This window comes from Amborella trichopoda, chromosome 11 (assembly GCF_054954075.1).
Source record: "Amborella trichopoda isolate Santa Cruz 75 chromosome 11, AtrichopodaSantaCruz75HAP2 v2.0, whole genome shotgun sequence".
In the NCBI taxonomy this organism is placed as follows: domain Eukaryota; kingdom Viridiplantae; phylum Streptophyta; class Magnoliopsida; order Amborellales; family Amborellaceae; genus Amborella; species Amborella trichopoda.
In genome coordinates this window covers 8,285,083-8,295,025 of record NC_142346.1, presented here as the reverse complement: position 1 = coordinate 8,295,025, position 9,943 = coordinate 8,285,083, and the positions used below count along the sequence as shown (strand labels likewise).

General features: G+C 35.7%; 1 long non-coding RNA gene across 1 annotated transcript; it reads left to right on the top strand.

Annotated features, from left to right (window-relative positions):
• The first annotated feature begins 361 nt into the window (after nucleotides 1-361).
• On the top strand, nucleotides 362-8,050 carry LOC148779720 (uncharacterized). The gene is made up of 2 exons (XR_016045067.1): nucleotides 362-730; nucleotides 7,283-8,050. It is a non-coding gene; the product is annotated as an uncharacterized LOC148779720 (long non-coding RNA).
• The last annotated feature ends 1,893 nt before the right edge of the window (nucleotides 8,051-9,943 follow it).

The window sequence follows — 9,943 nt, the reverse complement described above, 5'->3', positions numbered from 1 at the left end:
TACGGAAGAAAAATACAGCATCCCAAGGTGCGGCAAAACACATGTCAACTCAGGATTTGTCCAAATTAGTGACTTTCTTATTTTGGATGAATTTTACCTATAAAAGGCCATTTTCTTCGACATTATGAGAGACCGGACATTCAAATTAGGTTAGGGCCATTAGAGACCATAGGAAACCTGATTTTCCATAACATAAATCCTAATTTTTTGAAGCCTTAGTGAAACCTTAATCTCCTGTAGCCGATGATTATCCATAGCTATTAAAGCCTAGAAAAACCTTTAATTCATTCACATTACATGACCTAAATCTTAGTGCAAAGGAATCTTGCTCTAGAGGGTCTAGTCTTTAACTTATGTGTAAGGATTCTTTAATTTTTAGGCTAACTTTAGCAATGGATTCCTTAATTTTTAGGCTAACTTTAACCATTGTTTCATGTTAATGGTAATTGTATTTTGTTAGGCTCGCATACAAAACCTCTAAGATATCTAGCAGAATAAGCCCTACTATCTCTCTCCCTGAAGAACACGTACTCCCAATTTATAAGCCAGACTGTTCTTCATTCTCGTCCATAAAGCTACAGGCTCAGAGCCCTCTTATTTTTTTCCTCATAAAGTGCTCTCTCTCTCTTCCTTCTGTCTCCCTCTCTCTGTGCCTGAAACCTAATCCTCTCATCTCCATTGACTCGGTTGCCATTAGAGCTCTCTTCAAGCTTCTGATATATCATATCAGGTGTGTTTCTCTCTCTAAACCTCTTTCTCTCACATTTTCTTTTTGTTGCCTCTTTTTTGTGTTCTTGTTTAAGATGGTAAATGGAGGGTGTAATCTCTTAAATTCGTTCTTATTTTTTATTGGCTTCCCTTTATTGAAAACCTAGATCGTTTTTGCTGTGTTCTTCTGTGCATTACTGTGTACTCCATTTCTTCCTTTGATAACAGGAAGCCAATTCCCAACCTTACCAAAATAATAAGCTTCTGAGTGTCTAACCACTTTACCCCTCCTGAAGCCATTGCAATGTCCACCCAGCCTAGCCCGTCAGCCGACCCATATCACTAAATTTATTCAGTGATTCCTCTAACTCAACAGTCCTACTCTCTAAATTCTTTATCTCATTGGAAAATGAAGCATTCCTCTAACCCAACAGTCCTACTCTCTAAATCCTTTATCTCATTGGAAAATTCAGCATCTTGCTTCTCAACTTTTTACCCAAACTCTCTCCTCAAACTCCCAATTTCATTTGCAATCTTCAAATCTATAACCTCCACCAGAACCTGCAACATCTTAGTGGTTGTTTTCAAGAAACTCTCCAGCTCTGCTATTCGATTCTCAGTGTCCAAAGCTCCCCTGGAAGGAACATGAAGCCCCCATGGAAGGAACATGAACATGGCTTTTGACCCATCTCATGATAGCATTGCCCAACCCCAAAGGAAAACAAAACACATAAATTATTTTAAAAGGTTTTTTTTGTGTGTTCTTGATGTCTTTTTTTTTTTATTATTAAATTCTCTTGCTCTTGATGATGATATTATTAAAAAATCTTTTTAGAATGATGTGATGGTAGTTTTAATTCCACATTTCAATAGAATTTCGTGACAAAAAAGAGAGAAATGATAGGTTATAGACAAGTGCTAGTAAAATATTGGTGATGCATTTCTCATATTTTTTTCTACACATAGCATCTAAATATTACCCAAGTTGGGTCTAAATATTACCTAAACAGTAACCATTCATTTACAGGTAGATTGCATCTAAATATTACTCAAGTTGCATACCCAACTTGCATTTAAATATTACCCAAACAGTAACCATCCATTTACAAATAATGTATTAGGCGAGTAATATATTTCACAAACGACATATTTTCGGGTATCCAAATGACCCTTAAATGTATTCTACTTCTCATTCAACCTAACTCTAATAATTTGTATAGGAATCAAGCGCATGCCACTCCTTAGTGAGTGGAATGTATTTAGGATTGCGGAGAAGAAAGACCCCCTAGAGAAGCTAGGCGAGATTTAGGAAAAAAATCACTAGGGAAAAGGATTTGCGTGACCAAGCTGGATTTGTTTAAAGTTTCTAAATAATCAAGAAAGGCCTCTAGAAATTTATTGAAGGCATTGTTGAAAATATTTTTTTTGTGGAGTAATTATTTTTTCTTTTGCTAGGGGTGGTAATGGGTCGGTACGGGTCTAGACCTGAAAAAATGATATGGGACCCTAACCTAAACCGGGATCTAAAAATATAATGTGGAACCCAGACCTAATCAGACCCGACTAAAAATTAAAATATCTATGCATTTAACTATTTGCTATATTTCATATGTTGGGTCTTGAAAAATATTACCAAACCTGAACCCAAATAATATTCGGGTCCAAGATTTGGACTTGGACCTGGACCCGGGCCCAGTCCCGGACCCGAACCCGAACCCGAACCATTCAGGTCCAAGATTTAAACTCAACCTATAAAAAAACCATTACCACTTCAAAAAACTCGTCGCCAAGAGTGAATACCCTATTTACCCGATGAATGTGCTTCCCCATTTGCTTTCTTATATATGTGCTCAACCTAAATGGCCTCACATAAATCAAGTATTTTAAACAACAGCATTACCACTTTCCAAAGAATTTTCTGCTCCTTAGACTATTTTACAACATTTAGTAAACCCCTCGCTGCAATAATTATTCTATATAATTCTCAATCCCTGAAAAGCTGCTCTCATCTTTGTTTCTTTGGTAAGATGCATTTCCACACAGCCCTAAACAATTTAGTACCCAGATGAACCTTTATCAAGCCCTGAACCCTTATCAAGCCCCGCAGGTCTTGAATTACTCATATAACTTCCATCAAAATTCTGCTTGATTACTGATCGCATCCCACATTGATGAGTCTTTTTTTATGAATTCCCATCATTATCACCTCCCCCATATAAAATCTCAACGTATGTGAAAATCCTAGCAAACCATACCAATACGCACCCTGGTAATTATTGTGTCTAAAAGTTTGTTTATTATTCTACTCTCACTCTAGCACAAAACCTTCAAAAAAAAAAAAAAAAACTTCTATTTCTTCATGAGAGCTTTGCATACCACTTTTGGCAGTAGTGGTGAATTCAAATGATCCAAATACTCGGATGGCGAACACCCATTCTTTTCAAACCCAAGTCATTGAAAATTTGAAATTCCTTTCATATAGAATTTGCTCGCTTCATCCGATTGTCAGGTTGAACATCCAATGGGTAATTTTTCACTCTATATATTTACATACCAAAAGTCTTTTGTAATTTTTCCTTTGTTTTGTTTTTTATTTTTGAGTATTTACATTTTTTTTATGACTTATGTCTTGAGCATTTTTACCCTTTATCATATCACATTAAAAATAAAAGGGTGCAGTTTGTATAGAGCCGAGGCTCTAAACAATCAAAGTAAAGTGCACCTTCAAATAGTGTAGAGAAAGGTGATTTCAATATTGAAAACCTTTGTGATAGCCTTAAAATATATTTTTATATTTAATTATAAAATTTACAGCTTAAAAAATAGTGTAGATCGAGCAAATCTATGAAAATCTAGAAAATTGACGGTCCAAAAATACGTTACAATATGCACTATTTCCAAACCTTGAAATCCGTATTTTTCTCATGTCCATGCATGTTGATATTGAGATGATCAATTTGAGGATATTTGGCAATCAAAACAACCACTTCTAGTGAAGTTTTTGAGGTGGGCTCTAATTTGATTGTTTGTCGCATCGGCTCCATATAAACTTTTTTTTAAAAAAAAAAAACAAAAAAATCATACTTTGACCTTCTAGTACCGCTCTCAAAGGTTCATGATAAAAAAATGAATACAGTAAAGAAAATAGAAAAGTATGGATACCCCCTAGATCATGGTTTTTGGGCATGCCCCTTCCGGTTTTTGGGCATAACCCTACCCGCACCCCGTGAAAAATAAACAACACTTTTTACAACTAACCAATACTATTTATTTTTGCACCTTCCCCACAAGTAAGGAATTTCCTTAGGATGAAAATACCCCCTTCTATAATAATTTTCAGGTCAGTCCGGAACACACCATGCCAAACTGCTCTTGGGACCAAATTTAGACACATTGTAGCACATGAGTGCTGAACCGCATGGATTTTTATTAATTTAGAGCCTGTCTAGCACAAAGTGTGTTTGGCCACCTGGATTTTTATTAATTTAGAGTTGATCCAACATAAATGAACTTCATTTATTCCTTGAAGCATGTTTGACACACGCATTGTCGGATCGGCTTCTGGTCTGTATTCAAATGGCTTCAACTTCATTTTTTTTCTTTGTGGGTTATAAAAGGGAGACTATTTTCATTCTAAGATAATGTACTTTCTTACTTAGGGGGTGAGCTCAAAAAAAAATAATGCTGGAGTTAGTTGTGTAGTTTAAAAAGTGTTGGAGATGAACATGCCAAAAAGTATAGTCCATGGGGGTAACTGTAATTATCCCCTCAAATAACCTATTGGAGTATGGCCACAAAGGCCTGATGACTACCATTTACTTCAAGGTCCATCTTTTTTTTATTTTTAATACATGTAATAATATTATTTACTTTCTATAATGATCTTATTTCTTTTAATTTCTTTGACCACCATTTTTTTGGTAAATGTCATGCTTTTTCCTTTTTAAGCCACCTATTAATAGTGCTCAAATGTTCATGTTAAGCCAAAATATTCATGTTGAGCCATACGTTTTCTTTAGAGTAAGAGAGTGAGAGTGGAAGACGGTTTAACTGTTGATATGGGCAGAGAAAGATCTTAATCATTGGATGTAAAACCTGTTATTTGTGGCAAGGAGATAAACTCCAAAGTTTATAAAAAAAGGGATTAACTAACCCATTGAAAAAAAATACAGCAAAATCTAAAAGCTATCTGCCCATCTCTCCAGTTATCCATATACTTCACAACTATTTTCTTCTCTGCATATCTTTATTATCTCTTTACCTAATAAAGAAAAATATTTTTTTATCACTATTATCAGAGGTCCTCCTTTGTATCTATATGAATATTATATATTCTTGAATGAGGATGAGATAGATGAACCGTGTGCTTATAGTGAAGCCATCAACTCACCTGAATCATTTGAATGAATCAATGCCATGGATGATGAAATTAACTATATTGAAAGAAATCAAGTGTGGGAACATGTAGATCTATCCGAAGATAAGAAGGCTATAGAGTGTAAATGGATCCTCAAAAAGAAATTCAAAGCTGATGCAACTATTGATAAATATCAAGCAAGATTAGTGGCTAGATTGCTACTAAAAAAAGAGTAGATTATGTAGAGACATATTCTCCTGTAGAAAAAATTGCATCTATAAGTATAATATTCGCATTGGTAGCATATTATGACGGGGAATTATATCAATTAGATTTTAAGACAGCTTTCTTAAATGAAGAATTAAAAGAAGACATTTATATGAAACAACCATAGGGATATGAAGTTAAAAGTCAAGAAGAAAAAATATATAAATTGAAGAAACTAGTATATTATCTAAAACAATAATCTAGACAATGGTACTTACCTTTCACAAGATAATCGCCCAAATTGGCTATGTAGCAAATAGACTAAAATACTATGTCTATGTGTGGAACAATGGGAGTAAATTTGTGATATTAGCTCTATATAGATGATATTCTATTAGTTGGTAGTGGTATAGAAATGATAAATAAAACTAAATCTTAATTTAATTCACATTTTGAAATGAAGGTTATGGTAGAAACATCATATGTTTTAGGGATAAAGATTACAAGCGATAGAAATACTAGGCTTCTTTACTTATATCAAGACAAATATCTAGAGAATGTTCTTGAAGGGATTTAAGATGGAAATATGCAAACTAATGAAAACTCCTATTTGTAAAGGTTGTGAAATCTGTTTTTGTCTGGAAAGGTATCTGCTGGGAAACATAGTCAAGTTTATGTTTATGGGGAGAAAGTTAAAAATTTGTATCGTCTAAATGTTGTTAAAAGAATGAATAATGTTACTTCTTCTTATATTGATATGGCAATGAATGTGTCTAAAAATGATGCATATATATGGTGCTTGAGATTAGAGAAATTGAATTCCAAACTTGTAAACCTTGCCTATCAAGAAAATTGAGTAGGAAGCTATTCCCTAATAGACAAAAATAATAAGAATTTTTTAATATAATCCACTCAAATATAGGCAGACTATTGAATGTTAAGACACATAGAGGTATGAAGTATTTTATAACCTTTATAGATGATATATACCTAATTAATTAAAAGTTTGATACCTTGGAAACATTTTTGCCCCGTTTGGAATTAGGCATACATAAAACCTTGTTTTGCATGTCTAGATCTTGATAAAATCAGGCAATTTGACTCTACATTATGTCATAAAAACTAGGTTTTGGTAAAATCAGGCAATTTGAGAAACAACACAAATCCACCCTCCATTGTTGCAGCTCTGCCTAGACTTAGCCAAGGTCAGAAATCGCTCTACCTTTGTGAGTCTTGAGATTCCCACTCCATTGTAGCAATGGGTTTTTTAAGAAGAAATGATCCATCAACAAGGACTTTGTGGAGCTTGTTCTTAGATCAGTAGGTAAAATTTGTTCTTTGATTTATTTTTATTTTTTTTGTTTTTTTTGTAGCTTATATCTAGTTAGTATAAATCTAGGCTTTTATTTTGGTAAATCAGAGCTTTTTGGGGATTTTTAGTTTTCCATACATGTAATCCTTGAATATATTTACTATAAATAGGCTTTTTTATTGGTAAATCACAACTTTTTGGGGTTTTAGTTTATTCATTCATGTAATCCTTGTATATGTCTTTATTATAAGGGTGCAGTTGGCATACAGATGCATACGATAAGGTGCACCTTCAAGTTTTATCATGGTATATAATTTTGATGTAAAATGTTCTTAGGATTATATCAAAATTTTTTTTTATATCTAATTATAAAATTTTAAATTTAAAAAATGGTTAAAATCAAGTAGATCTATAAACATATGAAAATCTTGAAAATGGATGGTGTAGATAATATGTTGTAAAATGCACTATTTCTGAGACTTAAAATCTTTTTATTTTTCATGGTCATACATTTTGATGTCAAGATGATCAATCAAAAGGTTTTTCAACATTAAAACTACATTTTTCGATGGATTTTTGAGGTGCATCCATAGTTCTACATTATAAAGTTGCATCCTTCTATAAACTTTCTCCTTATTATAAATCTAGGCTTCATTTTGTGCTCTCTCTCTCTAATCGCTCTGTATCTTTGGGTGCAGAAATATTGTTCTCTCTCTCTCTTTGATTATTCATGTAGAAGGACGAAATGTAATATGGAACCGACTTGTTCGTTAGGTATTATTTGCATTGCATGCTCAAAAAGCAGCTAAAGTTCATATTCGTGTAAATCCTTGGCAGAAAGAGTGAACCACAGAAATGAATCTATGAATCATAATGGAAGGGGTAATTGTTGGCATCTTCCTTTACATTGCAAATAAAGTCTCTCTCTTCTTGCTCTCTCTCTCTCTCTAAACAGGGGCATAATTAGATTATTGAAACTTCATTAACTAAAAAACGTTAATGAGAGGAGACTATAAGTGGATGGTGTTAAGTGTGAATGGTACTTCTCTCAATTCTGAATTCTTGTTGTTCTTACTGCTGAATATTTAAATTTTGTCCATCTAAATTCAAGCATTATTCTTGTTGGAAATATGATCTCTTTGTCTCTATATGTGTCGTTGATGTTGGATTGCTTGGTTCATTTCATAAAATATTCCATCCGTTCCTGTTTAGAAAACCAACATGCTAGTATAACTATTGAACTTTTACAATTTGCATGTGCACAGGCTAACGAAGTTTTCACAGAGGACAAGTTCATCATTGTTCTACCTCCTATGCACCTCATGGATCAAATTTTCGCACATGGAACAGCGTAGCCTATACAATAGTTATAATTTAATTTCATTATGATCATAAGGCTAAAAAAGAACTTATGTAAATTGTAATTTTAGACTTGATGGAAATTTTATATTTAGTTTCTTCACTCTCTAATATGTTTTATATATATGATGTAAGTGGGAAAAACTATGGATTGTGTAAAGGGGGGGGGGGGGGGGGGGGGGGGGGGGGAACACTATCATACTGATTAAAGAAATACAATTTGAACCATTCTAATTTCTTTGTCGTATTGTTGATAACTTCTTCCCAAAAACTCTTTTTGATCGGCCATATGTACTATGGAATCATGAACTTATGAAATGAATAGTGACAAACAACAACAACTTGGTTTTCAACTTAGTAGAGCCAAACATGGCACTTTTCATATACTGGGTTTTCAAAGCATGGCACTTTTCATATACTGGGTTCTTCTAGTAGCCAGCCAAACAACATTGTTTTCAAAATCAGGTTTTACATATACTAGAATGTGCATAAACAGGTTTTAAGACATATCCATGATTTGCGTATCTAGGGACCCAAACAACCCATTAAAGAATATAATATAGTGGTGAAAAATCACTTAAGCAGATATATAAAATTTTTAAGGACTGATCGGAGATGGTCTTGAGTGGGGGTGGCATTGGTTCATAAAAACTTGAGAGGGGGTGGCCTTGGTTCATATGGACTTGAGAGGGGGTGGCCTGGGTTCATATGGACTTTAGAGGGGATGGCCCTGGGTTTATACTTGAGAGGGGTGGCCCTAAGTTCATATGGTCTAGAGAGGTTGTGGCCTTGGTTCATATGGAAGTGAGAGGGGGTGGCCTCGAGGTTCATGAAGACTTGAGATGGGGTGGCCTTGGTTCATAAAGACTTGAGAGGGGGTGGCCTCGAGGTTCATGAAGACTTGAGATGGGGTGGCCTTGGTTCATAAAGACTTGAGAGGGGGTGGCCTTGGTTCATATGGACATGAGAGGGGGTGGCCTTGGTTCATATGGACATGAGAGGGGGTGGCCTCGGGGTTCATGAAGACTTTAGAGGGAGTGGCCTCGGGCTTCAAGAAGAATTCAGAGGGAGTGGCCTCAGGGTTCATGTGGACTTGAGATATGGGTTGAGGTGATGGTGTTTTGGCACTCGTTGGTAAACTTGCGGTTGAGTTGGAATTATTTTTGGGCAGCTCTTTGGCCTGGAAATGCATTTGTTTAGGGATTGCACTTCAAGGATTTGATCACACTTGGATTGGGTTGTAAGCCCTCTCTTATGATGGCACAACTACCCATGCAGGGATGAGCGCGGCTCCTTTTATCGACAGCGTGGCTACCCAAACTGCCCCCAACATGGCTTCCCATACTGGGTTGACTGAGGCTACCCTCATTTAACATTGAAAGAATGGTGCTCGATTTGTGAGTGTAGCTACCCATACTCGGATCGTTAACGTGGCTACCCACGCTCAAGGTGTGGGTCTTTGAAGTTCTTCTTAATACGTCAATGTTGTGCCCCTAACTTTGTGAATTTCAGATCGGGACTGAAATGGACTCGATCAAAAGGAAAGTCGGACTTGCCATGGTGGTGAGGATCGCAAACCCGAAAGAGCTCGAGTAAGTGTCGGAAATTGTAGGTTTGGACACAAGGGTGGAGCGGTCCTCAGTGAAGTCGCCAGAAAGATGTATGATTCGAATCGTGTGTGTGTGCGCTTTTGTGACTCGATTACACCCAAAATAAAACTGATGCAGACCAGAGGCACAAGATAGAAACCGACAACTTTATTGCTATGAGAAGCAAATACAAAAGGGGGGAACGTTTGCTCCCGGATCCAGCAAAACCTGGACCCACTTAGACCATTGATGTTTAGTACTGGGGAAGCCCTCTCACCGAGACTTGATCATGTTATCAGTTTAGAATGAGACGAAGCATCAAAGGACAAAACAAGCCGACCGCTCACGATAGGCCCGTGTACCTTTCAAATTCCCAATGATTTCGGTTAAGAATTGGGTAGTTTGAGTTTT